The sequence below is a fragment of the Anomaloglossus baeobatrachus genome, chromosome 6 (genome assembly GCF_048569485.1).
Source record: "Anomaloglossus baeobatrachus isolate aAnoBae1 chromosome 6, aAnoBae1.hap1, whole genome shotgun sequence".
NCBI classification, from domain to species: Eukaryota; Metazoa; Chordata; class Amphibia; order Anura; family Aromobatidae; genus Anomaloglossus; species Anomaloglossus baeobatrachus.
The window spans coordinates 198,021,900-198,036,429 of record NC_134358.1 but is presented as its reverse complement, the minus strand read 5'-3'; the positions used below and the strand labels follow the sequence as shown (position 1 = coordinate 198,036,429).

General features: G+C 38.5%; 1 protein-coding gene across 1 annotated transcript in view; it reads left to right on the top strand.

Annotated features, from left to right (window-relative positions):
* NETO1 (neuropilin and tolloid like 1) overlaps positions 1-14,530 on the top strand; it is a 267,053-nt gene that overhangs the window by 207,915 nt on the left and 44,608 nt on the right. The gene's annotated exons all lie outside the window — the stretch shown is intronic.

Sequence of the window (14,530 nt, the reverse complement as noted above, 5' to 3'; positions counted from 1 at the left end):
GTATTTGGTGAGTTTTTTACCTCAGTGTTTGTAAGCCAAAACCAGGAGTGGGCAAGAAATGCAGAAGTGGTGCCTGTGTTTGTATTGTACTTTTCCACTGACTGTTCCATTCCTGATTTTAGCTTACACTTAAGTAAAAATCTCACCAAATACTCAATGAGTCCCTGTGGCCTTAGGTTGCATTACCATGATTAGTTTTTGGTGAGTTTTTGATACTGCATGAAAAATGGAGTGTTTAAGGCCACGTGCACATGTTGAGTATTTGGTGAGTTTTTTACTTCAGTATTTGTAAGCTAAAACTAGGAGTGGGACAATCAGAGGAAAAGTATAATAGATAGTGAAGAGCAAGCACTAAAATGCTTGGGTGTTAGGTACTCTTTAAGAGCGGTTGGATGCTCGGATGAGCTCGACTCCTGTAATGAATATAATGTAAGTCAATGGGAGACTCAAGCGTTTTTCTGGGAACTCTTCTGGGAAAATTCTTGCGCTCCCATTGACTTCCATTATACTCTGGTACTCGAGTCATGCCTAACTGGTCTTAAGAAGTATGAAGCACCCAAGCATGATAGAGCTCATTCATCACTAATAATAGAAACACGTTCACCACTTCTGCATTTTTTACCCACTCCTGTTTTGGCTTACAAATACTGAGGTACACAAATCACCAAATACCCAACATGTGCACATGGTCTAAGGCTACATTTTAATGATGAGCTTTTGGTAAGTTTTTGATGGTGCAGAATTTCTGCAGGATTTCTGCACTTATTAAGTAAATTAAGTTACTTGTGTTTTTTTCATTGAATTTTAGGGTGCGTTTTTTACATGCATTTTTATTGTGTTTATTGTGTTTATGATGCTGCATTTTTTTGTTCCTTGTTAGCATGTCATGTTTTAACCAAAGCTGCTTTGCTTTTACACTTTTTTCTTGATATACTTATGTGCTGATTACATGCAGTTTTAAAACTGAAGCACAGTGGACATGAGATATCTATAGATCCCATCCACTTAGCTGGGACTGTAAGATGTTTTGTCTTTGATGCAGTGAAAATAGGTAGCATCAGAAACTCACCAAAAATTCATGGTTGACACACAGCCTTACAGCTTCTTCTCCTGCTTGTTAGTGCAGTCTCATGTCTCACATGCTCAGTTTCACAGGCTTCATCCCCTGCCTTTTTGTGGGAAAAGAACTGTGAAGTCTGTGAGAAAGGGTATGTGCGCATGCTGAAGATTAGGTACAGAACTTTTCTGCACCAAAAAAAAGCACCTTGAGGCAGAAAAAATGCACCAAAAATCTCATGCATTTTATGGTGCGTTTTCTTGCCATGCATTTTTATGTGAAATCAATGCCTGGAAGGGCTATTAAACACAAGAAAAAAATAAACCAACAACTAACATGTTGTACATTTTTTTTCTACACCCAAAATTGAATGGAAAAAAGAAGCAACAATTCTCATAGACTTTGCTGGCATAAGGATAGACATGCAGATTTGGGCAACAAAGTGCACGACAAACTGCACAAAATCTGCAACAAAAAATTCAGCATGCGCATTAATAAGAGTAGGAGAAAAGTCTGTAATACTTTGTTTTAATAGAATTTTGTATGTTAGTAATTGCCATACAATCATGTCCACCCAACATATTTGATAAGATGAAAATAAAGTGAACAGACTTTTTCTGACCACACTTTTTTTTAGTTTATTCATTCAACACTCCAGAAACCATTTTTTTTAAATGTCGTCAATGTAGCTGTAGGACTTGTTTGTTGTAGGAGGAGTTGTAGTTGTAGGAGGACATAGGTCAATAATTTTTTCACTTCTCTGTTTTTAGAAATGAGAGCTGTGAAGGCTTGTTTTTGTGTGCAATAACTGTAGTTTTATTAGTTCATTTTTGGGTACATATGACTCTTTGATCACTTTTTGTTTCTTTTTCATAATGTATGCAGCATATAGGTACTCAATATGGGATTGATGGGGGTCTGACATCCTCCATGTTAATCAACTGTAAAAACCTATTGCAGCCACCAGATGTAAACATTTATGTAGTTTCAGTGCACTGTGCTCTCTCCAATGTGTGATTTTACATTGTCATTGAAAGGGTTTTAATTTATGTACCCTGGGCCACTGGTATTCTTCATGAGACATTGGATCTGGCTGAATTCAGCTCTATTTTCTGGTTTAGACAGTTGTCATGTGATTTGCATAATTGTGGTAATATGACAACTTATTTCTATTTTTGATTTTTTATTTATTTGCAATGGTATTTATGTATGTGCTTTTCGATGCACCATTTGCCAGCCAAGACTAGGTGTCACTGGACCCTTAGCTCTAGGGGAGAGCTTAGTGCTGAGGTGAAGTGGGAGGGCTGAGAGAATTAAAAGGGAAGAGGCCGGCCCACAGTAGGAGATAAGGCAATAAGAACGCCTTGGTTTTAGTCAGATAGGGACACGAGTGAATAGAGTCTGGAAGCTGTACCTGTGGGATGTATAGTGAGAGAAGTCCAGTTGGAATTTAGTCAGATCCTCAGGGTTACCACAAGAAGCCTGGAGCAAGTGGAAAAAGAAGCTCTTCAGTAGCCGGGGTCAGATATAGAGCACTGCCCGTATCCATAAGTAGTGGTCCTTGGCTCAAGTGGGACTTCTTGGAAACCACTGACTCCAATAGGATTGGTCTCAGTATGAGGTAACATAGACTTGGGTGAACTGGTCAGCATAAAGACAATGGTGAAGGAACTCTGTCTGGTGTTGAAACTAATCTCTGTGGGAGGGGATGTGGTTAGAGCCATGACTCTATGAATTCATTGTCTGCCACCACCTTGGTGTTACCAGGAGAGAAAGACAGTCCTACAATAGTAGAAGGGAGCAGTCTGCAGGAAAATGTGAAAAGAAACCAAACTGTAACAAGACTGTAACGTTAAAACTGCGTGCTCTCCCTGAATGTCTTCCACAGAAATTGTGTGAGTTCTTCAGTAAAGAAGTGTTAAACATTACATTGGACTCCATGTCTGAATTAACCCCAATGGAGCAAGCTTTTGTTGTCCTTCGTTGCACTGTGGAGGTGACAGGACTGCAGCCCAGAAGAGACATTCTGCCTAGAAGCAAGGGCTTGACTCTGCCCACAACTATGGCCCCCTGCCACTCTCACATGAAATGGTGTAGTCGGCAGGATGAGCTTGTATTTTCAAAGAAGATGAGGATAATCTTACCCCTAGAAATATCAAAAAACTGACCCGCACATCCAACAAATGTGAACAGGTGCTGACTGAAAAAACATAGTAACTATTAATGCAAACAGTTGCACACTGAAAAAGCCAAAAATGTACTAGGGAAAATATGGCACTGAATAATCTTACCCCTGGCACAGAAGATGTGGCACCCTGTTCAAATATAATGTTACAGAGATCCAAGATGGCAGACCGCAGCATGGACCCCAAGATGGTGGCAGGTGACAGGAGGAGTAGTAATAGTAGTAACCCTGCCTTTCATGGGTGGAGATGGCGCTTATGGGCGCAAAAGCAGACCTGGTATGGAGAATGGGAGCCATGAAGAGGAGAGGCGCTGAAGAGAAGGTCCAGCCAGAGTTGGGAGGATCCCACTTTAGAAGAATCCATTGGAAGTTATATAGGACTCTGTGTCTGTATTAACCCTAAGGCAGTGGGGTTGTGGTGTTCCTTGTTGCACTGTGGAGGGGACAGGAGTGCAGCTGAGAAAAGTAGCGCTGCCGGGAAGCAGGGGCTTGCTTCTCCCCACAATTACGGCCCCCTGCCGCCCTCACATATGCAAATCGCATATGATGTGAGCAATAATGACTGAATGAACTGGCAAGCAGAGCTGAATGTTAATATTCTGTATGTTATGGTAATACGTTAAGCTACGATAACTGATGAAAATTAGCCTTGGTCTGAGAAACCCCTTTAATGATAATCAATAGGTTTTGTAAAAATGAAAGATAGGCCCTCAGAAATAAGTCCTCTGGTGGGCCCAATGTTTCACTGTCTGAAACGGTACATGAGCCATATATTGTATATACTTTAATTACTTCTAATATTCTATTATAACAATATGGTAAAAATGTAATTTTCTACCAAATAACTGTTTTTTGTAAAATTTATATTTGCTCTATATTTGAAATGCTAATGTCGACTTATTAATAGTTCAGGTTAAAATCATGTTGATCCAAAATGTTACATTATTTATCTGCTCATATCTATTCTGCTTTTTATAGTATATTCAATTTAGCTTTGATTTATTTTGTGTTTGTTTTATAAAAGAATCTTCTACCATCCACATATTGACATTTAAAATAATTTAATACATTTTGGCTTGTCTCAGTATTCTAGTATTTAATAACATGGCAATTTACAATGTACCTCCTGTTTAGATGTATTGTGATCTTTTAAAAGCTGAAGTTAATGAGGTCATTTGTTTGGGCTCTTTGGTGCCTAAAACTCATAAATACTCATAAATAGTGTTTGTTTATCCACACAGTGGTTTCTGTAAAGAATTAATAGGAGGCAAAGCTCTGATTTTTCCCAGATCGGAATAATAAATTGAACAAATTCTAAAGCCATCATTAGAACATATTATATATGTTATTTTATCATTTGGAAATGTCACATCAATAGTGATAACAATCTTAAGGATGGGACTTCAGGTCTCACATAGCTTATACAAAACCATCAACAAAAAATTAAAATGTAGACGTTTACTAGAAAATATTGCAAGAGCTGATAGGAATTACTTAATTTTTACATAGTACCATCATTTTCAAAAACACGAAATTAATTGATTGATCAGCTGTTTTGTGGCCTGTAGCATATTTGATGTATTTATATACCCTTTCCCAACGGTGTGTTCTATTTTGTAGTGACTTCCCAACCTTGGACATACTGGTACATCCAAGAGCTGTACACGTGCGATCGCCTGAAATACATGATTAAGACAGAACCCCTGATGGAGGATTCCCTATAATGACATAAAGGGAGACAATCTGGACTCTGTATGGCCTATGATCCAGCAGTGTCCCTCTTTTTAGGTGTCTTTTTAGACCAAACAGCGTCTAGAGTCACTTTGCTTGCCTTATTAGTGAATGGATCCATCAGTGTTTTTATCTGAATCCCATGTTTCAAATATTTAGATGGAAATCCCAATGTAACTGGTTAGCAAAGAGCACTGGATACATGTGAACTGATCCAAAATAAAATGCCACCAATAAAAGCTTCAACTCAGCCCATAGAAAAAATTTTCCGCACTTGGGGTCATCACCTGTTAATAGAAATATACGGGATGTCTAAGTTACTGGTAGTACAAAAGTTCTGGAAAAGCAACATTGCTCCAATTAAAAGAAATTTGTCGAAATCTGGCCTTCTAAATCCAAATGCCCCCCTCCCTTCTGAGCCCCACAATGTTCCTAAGCCACAGTAAGCATCCACATGTTAGGTATTCAAATAATGAAGAGAGTCCATGTATTTTAAGGGTGCATGCTTCTAGAAGCACGAGCTGGGTATAATATTTTGAGCACTACAATGTATTGGACACTGCAATGGCATATTTGCAATTTTCACTTCCACTACGTGCTTGTTTCTGGAAAGGCCCATAGCGTAAAAATAGTCACTACACCATAGGAGAATTCTCATAGGGATGTAAATTCTGATAAGGGGTCACTTGAGGGGGGGTTTACTGTTTAGGCACATTGATTCTTGTCAATTTTGCATCAATGAAGTCAAATGGTGGTCCTTCCCTTTCAAGCCTGACCATGCATCTAAATAGCAGAGTTGGGATAGTCAGGAAAAATTGCACAGCAAATTGTATGGTGTGTTTTTTTTCCTGTTACCCTTGTGAAATTAAAAAAATTAGGGAATTACTGGGAAAACTCTAAAATAGACAGTAATATCGTAAGTAGATGTGTGCTAAGACTTTTTCACACTATTTTATTGCTGTTCGAAAAGTTGGTCCTTAAATATTGGACAATATCCTCCACACGCTCTATATCAGATCTGATAACTCAATTTAAGCATTATATGGAGATTGAGCATGGGATGCAGTTACAAATAAGTAAGCGCAGGCGGGTAGATTTCTATTAAGATGGAAACAGTTTGTAGTAAAATATTGCAATAAGGAGGAAAAAGAAAAAATTATACCTTTTACCTCGATTGCATGGCACATTATGGAAGACCTAAAAAATAACCTAGGTCAATTCCAAATAGGTAGCTAAAATGTGAAAGAACGTGACTAAGTGACAAAAATAAAAAATCCACACCCTTTTTTTCTTTTTTCCTCTTTTAACTGAGATGGCAGTTCTGTTGGTTTAGTTCACTTTATTGTTTGTGCGTTCTTAATCTTACTGCCCTTTTCATCTTCCCAATTGTTGATAAAGGAGTTTCCAACAATGCTAATCATAAATCTTTTGTAATTAGAGGCTTTGTTATCCCAGTCTGTGTACTGGATGAAAGATTATTATTATATTTTGATGGGAATGCTAATCCTATTTTTTAATGTTTAAAATTTTCAAAAAGAGATATAATAAAAAAAATAAAAAATTGAGGCTAAAACAACATTTTTCTGGGAAGGTGTTTTATTTTCATGGCTCAACGTTATAAAATTCTGTGAAGCACCTGGAGGTTCAGAGTGCTCACTAAACATCCAAATAAATGCCATGAGGAGTCTAGTTTCCAATATAGGGTCAGTTGTGGCGCCTTTGAACTGTTTTGGTAAAACATGGGCTCTGCAAACACAACATTACATCCACCATCCATTCTTGATGATTGTTCGTTTCAAAAGTCAAATGCTGCTACTTCCCTTCCGATCACTGCCATGTGCCCAAACAGCAGTTTTTCACCACTTTGGGGGTATCTGTATACTAAGGAGAATTATGACAACATAGTGCCTGCTGTATTTTCTCTTATTACCTTTGTGAAAATGCAACATTTTTGTGGGAAAAATTAAAATTTTCATATTTTCCTGCCACATTGCTTTAAAGGGAATCTGTCACCAGATCTGGTGACTAAGCTGCGGCCACCACCAGTGGGCTCTTATATACAGCATTCTAACATGCTGTATATAAGAGCCCAGGCCGCTGTGTAGAGCATAAAAATAAATTTATAATACTTACCAAAATGGTCAGTGCGGTGTCTCCGTTGTCCGGGTGCGGCACCTCCTCTTTTGGCCATCTTTGTCCTCCTTCTTCTGAAACCTGGGTGCATGACACGTCCAATGTCATACACACAGGCCGGCATTGAGGTCCTGCGCAGGCGCACTACAATACGTTGATCTGACCAAAGATGGTCGAAAGAGGTAGTGCCGCACCCGGACAACAAAGTCACCCATCTAACCCATCTGCACTGCACCGACCATTTAGGTAAGTATTATAAACTAATTTTTACATTCTACACAGCAGCCTGGGCTCTTATATACCGCACCAAATCTGGTGACAGGTTCCCTTTAATTCCTGTGAAGCATGTAAAAAGTTAAAAAATCAACTTATTGAATGGTTTTTTGAGCATCTTCCAGGATTCAGTTTATAAATCCAGAGGGTTTTTCAAAATGGTAGCACTTCAGAACAGCAAGGCAAGATTAGAGGGTTTGTTTTCCCCCATTGCTGTAAGCATCTAAAAAGCCTCTCAACTCTGTAATAATCTTTTATGGATAGATGAAACCAAGGTTAACTTTGGACAGATGATCTGAAGAGAACAGTATATAGCTGGAAAGCAAAGGTTCATGTTATGAAATATACCGAATCATCTATCATACATAGTCAAAGCAATATTAAATAGCAGGATACATTTTAAAATGTGTAGAGTTATACATTCAACTAAAATTCAGTCAAATGTAAAAGTTATGGTATTTTACAATGGAGCATAGGTCAGTGCTTGTCAAAGTTTTTCTACTTGGACTTCACCTTCCAACTGTCATGGTGCCCACAAGATGCAGTTTGGTGATTTTTTTGGGCAGAGAGGCATCTATCGATGAGCTGGATGATGCTGTTCCTCTTTTCTTGGGAAATCATAATGGCTGCACCTCGATTTGAACCAGAGACTTTTGCTTAGAAATTAACCTAATAACTCAAAGGGCTATTATGAAATGTGAGAACAGCTTGTTATTCATGGTATTTTAATGTAACCCAATAAAGTATTATGCTTTTATGGAGACGTGATGCTGGAACCAATTTTTTCTGCCGTGATTTTGCTCCATTGAACTGGGAGCCTATTCCTTTGCACCGTCCACACATGGAAGGAAGTCTGGATGTCTTATCATATGGGGTGAGATGAAAAAACTCCCTTTTTTTTCTCTAGTTGTAATTTATAGTATACAGGAAGAAAAGATTTTCCAAACACCAGGAGCAAAATAGTAACAATAGAGTGACATGACAAGAATCTGTATAACTAATGATATGCTAAATAGCTGGAAATCAAAGTTATATATGAGATAGTCAAGATGATTGTCTATAAAATGAAGGTAGTCTCATGCTCATAATAGCTGTAGTGATGGTGAGATTTGGAGCCTGAAATTCAAAAGTTCAAAACACTGTTACCTTTTGCTCATCAGTGTATATACTGTATGTTGTAATTGTTATATGGATATTGATCACTTTTCTTTTGGAATAGAGGGATCTGTATAATTATCATTAGGTGTGTTAGGGGCTAGACAACCGTATTGCGTTGATACCAGTGTACCGTGTAAGGCCTCTGCCACATTCACGTGAAAATCATGCACGTGCCTAGAGATACGTATTTCCCCTGCATGTTGCGTGCAGGTAAGTACGTGTCTCTGGTACGTGCGGGATACGTGTGTTCTACGTGTGCTATCCGCGATAGCACACGTAGAACCGGTAATTAACATACTCACCTGGTCCTTCCTGCTGTCCGCGCTGCTGTCCGTGGTGCTGATCCTCGGTCTCCAGCCCTCCCGTCTCCCCGCTGCTGCTGCTGCCAGGCAGTGAAGTGAATATTCTATGAGATTAATGAGCGGCGGTCGGCAGCAAGAGGCAGCAGCGGCAGAGACAGGAGGGCTGGAGAAGGTGAGTAAATGTTTTTGGGTTTTTTTCACTGACACGTGTATTTTCTCCGGCGCGTGTCACACGTGACCGCATCCACACTGCACCCGTGTGGTACGGGTGCGGGCCGTGTGACACCCGTGCTGCGGGAGAAAACACTGACATGTTAGCGCTTTGAAAAACGCACACACGTACAAACGCACACGGACACACGTTCCGTGTGGTTTTACGTGTGTGTGCCTGCTACAATAGGGTAGCATTGCTTAACGTGTCTCCGTGCCGGCGGCACGTGTAAAAAATGACAAACACGTGCCGGCGGCACGGATGTGTGTTGCAGGCCTTAGGCCTTAGGCAGATAGCACATGTAGAACACACATGTCCCGCACGTACCAGAGACACGTACTTACCTGCACGCAACACGCAGGGGAAATACGTGTCTCTAGGCACGTGCGTGATTTTCACGTGAATGTGGCAGAGGCCTAACACAGGTTACTTGATGAGACAATAGTGTATGCTTAAGCCTATGTCTAAAGAAGGTCTGTGGTTAGATGTAAGATGTTTGGGACAATATTCAATTCTGATTTCTTTCAGTGTGTAAGTATACCTGTCATGGGTGTGTTCCACTTTGGGGGAACCTCTGGTAAGTCTGAGAAGGACACAGTGCCTTCTTGTGTGCATTTTTGCAACTTATATTTAACCACTTCATCCCCCAGCCTAAAAAAACCTTAATGACTCGACCATTTTTGTCAATTCTGACCAGTGTCAATTTATGAGGTTATTACTCTGGAACGCTTCAACGGATTCCAGTGATTCTTAAAATGGGTTTTTTTTGTGACATATTGTACTTCATTATAGTGGTAAATTTAGTACAATTTTGTTTGCATTTATTATTGAAAAAAAGTGGAAATTTGACAAAAATTTAGGAAATGTAGCCATTTTTAAACTTTGAATTTTTATGCCCTTAAACAAGAGAGTTATGTCACACAAAATAGTAACTAAAAACATTTTCCACATGTCTACTTCATGTCAGTGCAGTTTTTGAAACACATTTTTTTTTGTTCTTAGGAAGTTAGAAGGGTTTAAAGTTTATCAGCAATTTCTCATTTCACCAACAAAATGTACAAAATCAATTTTTTTAGGGACCACATCACATTTGAAGTGACTTTCAGAGGCCTAGGTGGCTAAAAATTCCCACAAAGTGAAACCATTCTAAAAACTGCACCCGTCAAAGTACTCAAAACCACATCCATAGAAGTTAGGTTCTTCATAAGAATTAATGCAATGTGGAAGGAAAAATTGAAAATTTTACTTTTTCTCACAAAACTATTGATTTAACACCAATTCTTTCATATTTACAAGGGTAACAGGAAAAATTGCATCATAAAACTTATTGTACAATTTCTCCTGAGTACGCTAATACCTCATACAGGGTGTAAATTTACTATTTGGGGTCATGGCAGGGCTCGGAAGGGAAGGAGCGCCATTTGAATTTTTGAAAGCAAATAAGCTGGAATCATTAGCAGACGCCATGTCACGTTTGGAGACCGCCTGATATGCCTAAACAGTAGAGCTCCCCCACAAGTGCCCCATGTTGGAAACTAGACCCCTCAAAGAATATATATAGATGTTTGGTGAGCACTTTCAACCTTCGAGGGCTTCACAGAAGTTTATAATGTTGAGCTGTGAAAATAAAAAAATACTTTATTACCACAAAATTGTTACTTCAACCAGATAGCTTTTTTTCACAAGGGTTTCAGGAAAAATTGCACCATAAAATTTATTGTGCAATTTCTCCTGAGTACACTTATACTTCATATGTGGTTTAAAATCTACTGTGTGGGTGCACAGCAGGGCTCGGACGGGAATCAGCGCCATTTGATTTTTTTTAAAGCGAAATTAGCTGGAATCATTTGTAGACACCATGTCACGTTTGGAAACCCCCTGAGGTGCTTAAACAGTAGAGCTCCCCCACAATTGATTCCATTTTGGAAGCAAGACCCCTCATGGAATTTATCTAGATGTTTGTTTAGCACTTTGAACCCCTGGGGGCTTCACAGATGTTGATATAATGTTGAGCCGTAAAAATAAAAAAGTATGTTTTTACCACAAAATTGTTACTGCAACAAGAGAGCTTTTTTCACAAGGGTAGTGGGAGAAAATCCACCATACAATTTATTGTGCAATTTCTCATGAGTACGCTGATATTTCATATGAGGTGTAAATCTACTATTTGGGCACACAGCAGGGCACATAAGGATTGGAGTGCCATTTGATTTTTAAAAGCAAAATTAGCTGGAATCATTAGCAGACACCATGTTGTGTGGAGATCTGCTGGATTCTTGCAGTGGTGAGACTGGTGCTCTCACCGGCCTTTTATTAGCCAGGATGACTTTAGGGCAAGTGAAGGCTTTGGCACATGATCGGCAGCAGCGTGAAAGAACTTGTATTGGGACTTTAGGGAGTGCAAAGATTAGCCTCTTGAGTGTATTAGGTGACCCCGCTCCCCTCTTCCTAGCGCTAGAGCTTAATATTGTGTTCCCAATGTACCTTGTTTGTTGCGTCACTCGCTTATTCCTGGTGTAACTCCGGTACACACAGTGTGACAATACTTGAAGATTTGAGGCTGTTTTGAAGTGAAATTGTAGGCACACCAATTATTCATTTTGTTTAGATCTTGCAATTGTTCAATAACTTTGCATCTTCATAGTTGATAAAAAATAAAGTATTTACATCTCTGTTTTTGAGAGCACACCACACCTCCCTAAAACTCAAGCATATATATATTGTATATATATAGTGTATAGATTTTGAAGATATTAGAGATGCTTTGCGGTTGACTTTGGCTTAAGTTTTAACTTATAATCTTATTATAAATTAACATGACAGAGTAAAATTCCCAAGATAAATGATTGAAATACTTTAAACTTTCCATACTTCCACGACTATAACAATCTTGTGTTATGATCAAACACTGCCATCTGCTGTAAACATTTTCTCATGCAGCCTGTAATTCTCAACACTACAGCCTTGAACCATCACATCTGTATTTCATCTAGCATTATTAAACCATCAAATACTATATGTAATTTATCTTTAGTAAGGGCATACATAAGAACAATAGCATTTCTACTGACAAAATAATAATAACAAAATCAACACTTGTACAGTTCTTCAGCTTGTTTAGTAAATTGAATCTTAAATCTATGTTTAACAGCAAAATATTTCCACGTAATCCTTTTTACAGCTAATTTACATTTTAAATATGTTAAATATTTGGGACAAATCACTTAAATAATCATATGTGAATAAAAAAGAAAGCGTGATCAGTCCATTTTGTAAATCTGCAGTTAAGGGGAACCTGTCAGCTAATTCATGCTGCCCAAACCACGGTCAGCCTGTATAAGAGCCAAGCTGTTTGATTCAGCCAGGTATGTTTTACACTCGAATGTTTCATCGTTTAGAGAAAATATAGTTTGAAGATTCCTCTTGGTTAACAGTAGAGTTGGGTGAATAGTAACTATTTGTGTATGGATAAGGCTTACCAAATACCGAATACCGCTCCAGTATTCGTCACGGCAAGAAACATTTTTTCCCCATTGACTTGCATTAGGCTTGTTATTCATGATGAATATCGGAATAGTACTTTGGAATTCGTTATAAATAATCCGAACACGAACAGTTACTATTCGCCCATCACTAAATAACAGGTGTCTCCCTTATGTATCCTTAACAGGAGACCTATCAAGTGCTTGGAGCACTTGGCCGTGCCTTGGGCACCATGAATTAAATGACTGCTTCTCTTTTAGTGCCATGTAAAATTATATTGGGCTGATATTAAAAAATAAAACCCTTTTACTGTTCTTTTTCACGCATTGAAGAACTTTTTCTTTGAAATTAAACAATTATGTAATAAATTACATTCAGGGTCTGCCTGGAAATTTTCAGCTTGGTGAGTACAAGTACAAAACATTGGACAATAAGTAGCAGCCAATTCTTAACCTTATTACCTCTGAACACCTTTTCAAGTCAGAAGAAGTAATAGGATTTTAAAACCAGCTATGGATAATATATGGCATGATGTACTATTTTAATGTTGGGAAGCACATGCACTGATGGTGGAGCACAAACATACAGTGGGGAAAATAAGATTTGAGACAATGCCGATTTTGCACATTTTCCCACCTACAAAAATAGAGAGGACTGTAATTTTTATCATAGATAGGTATACTTCAACTGTGACAGAATCCAAAAATGTTCCAGAAAATCACATTGTATAATTTTAAAATAATTAATTTTAATTTTATTGCATGAAATAAGTATTTCATCACCTACCAACCAGCAAGAATTCTGGCTCTCACAGACCTGTTATTTTTTTCTTTAACAAGCCCTCCTACTCTGCACTCATTACCTATATTAATTGCATCTGTTTGAACTTGTTACCTTTATTAAAGACATTTGTCCACACACTTAATAAATCCCACTCCAACCTCTCCACCATGGCCAAGACCAAAGAGCTGTCGAAGAACATAGGAACAATATTGTAAACCTGCATGGGATAGGCTACAGGACAATAGGCAAGCAACTTGGTAAAAAGGAAAAAACTGTTGACGCAATTATTAAAAAGTGTAAGAAACAAGAGGACTGTCAGTCTTACTCGGTCTTTGGCTTCATGCAAGATATCACCTCGTGGGGTAAGGATGATTCTGAGAAAGGTCAGTAATCAGCCAAAACTACATGGGATGACCTGGTTCATGCCCTGAAGAGAGGTGGTTACACAGTCCCAAAGATTACTGTTAGAAACACCCTACACTGTCCTTACTGTAAAAATGGAGAGCGCAATAGGGTTTTACCATATTAAAACGTGAGATGTGTAAGGGGTAACCTGGCAGGGTTGTGGATGCTCAACTTCTGTGAATGCATAGAGTATATAATGGCGGCTGCCGCAGCTCGACGTGGATTAATGTTCGCTACTGGAGATAAGAGTGGATATATTGCCACGCTATCGCCAATGAAAATAATTTTGTTGATTAATGTAGATATCTTTATTCTATAGGTTGACGCGTTTCTGGGATCCAGTGCCCTGGCATCCACAATTCAATGCAAGAAAAAGATGAAGGAATCCCGCGCACCATTACTCATTAAATTCTTCAAGACTTTATTGACACAATAAAATCCTTCTTTAAAATTGTGTATTCTGGGCATCCATCCCTGCCTTATGTGTTTTGGACATACACCCTAACTCATAGGCATATATATATAAATATATACAACAAGTAGTATTCAAACCCCTGCAGATTTAGCAGGTTTACACATTCGGAATTAACTTGGCATTGTGACATTTGGACTGTAGATCAGCCTGGAAGTGTGAAATGCACTGCAGCAAAAAAGAATGTTATTTCTTTTTTTATTTTTTTTTTTAAATTGTGAAAAGTTTATTCAGAGGGTCATTTATTATTCAACCCCTCAAACCACAAGAATTCTGTTTGGTTCCCCTAAAGTATTAAGAAGTATTTCAGGCACAAAGAACAATGAGCCTCACATGT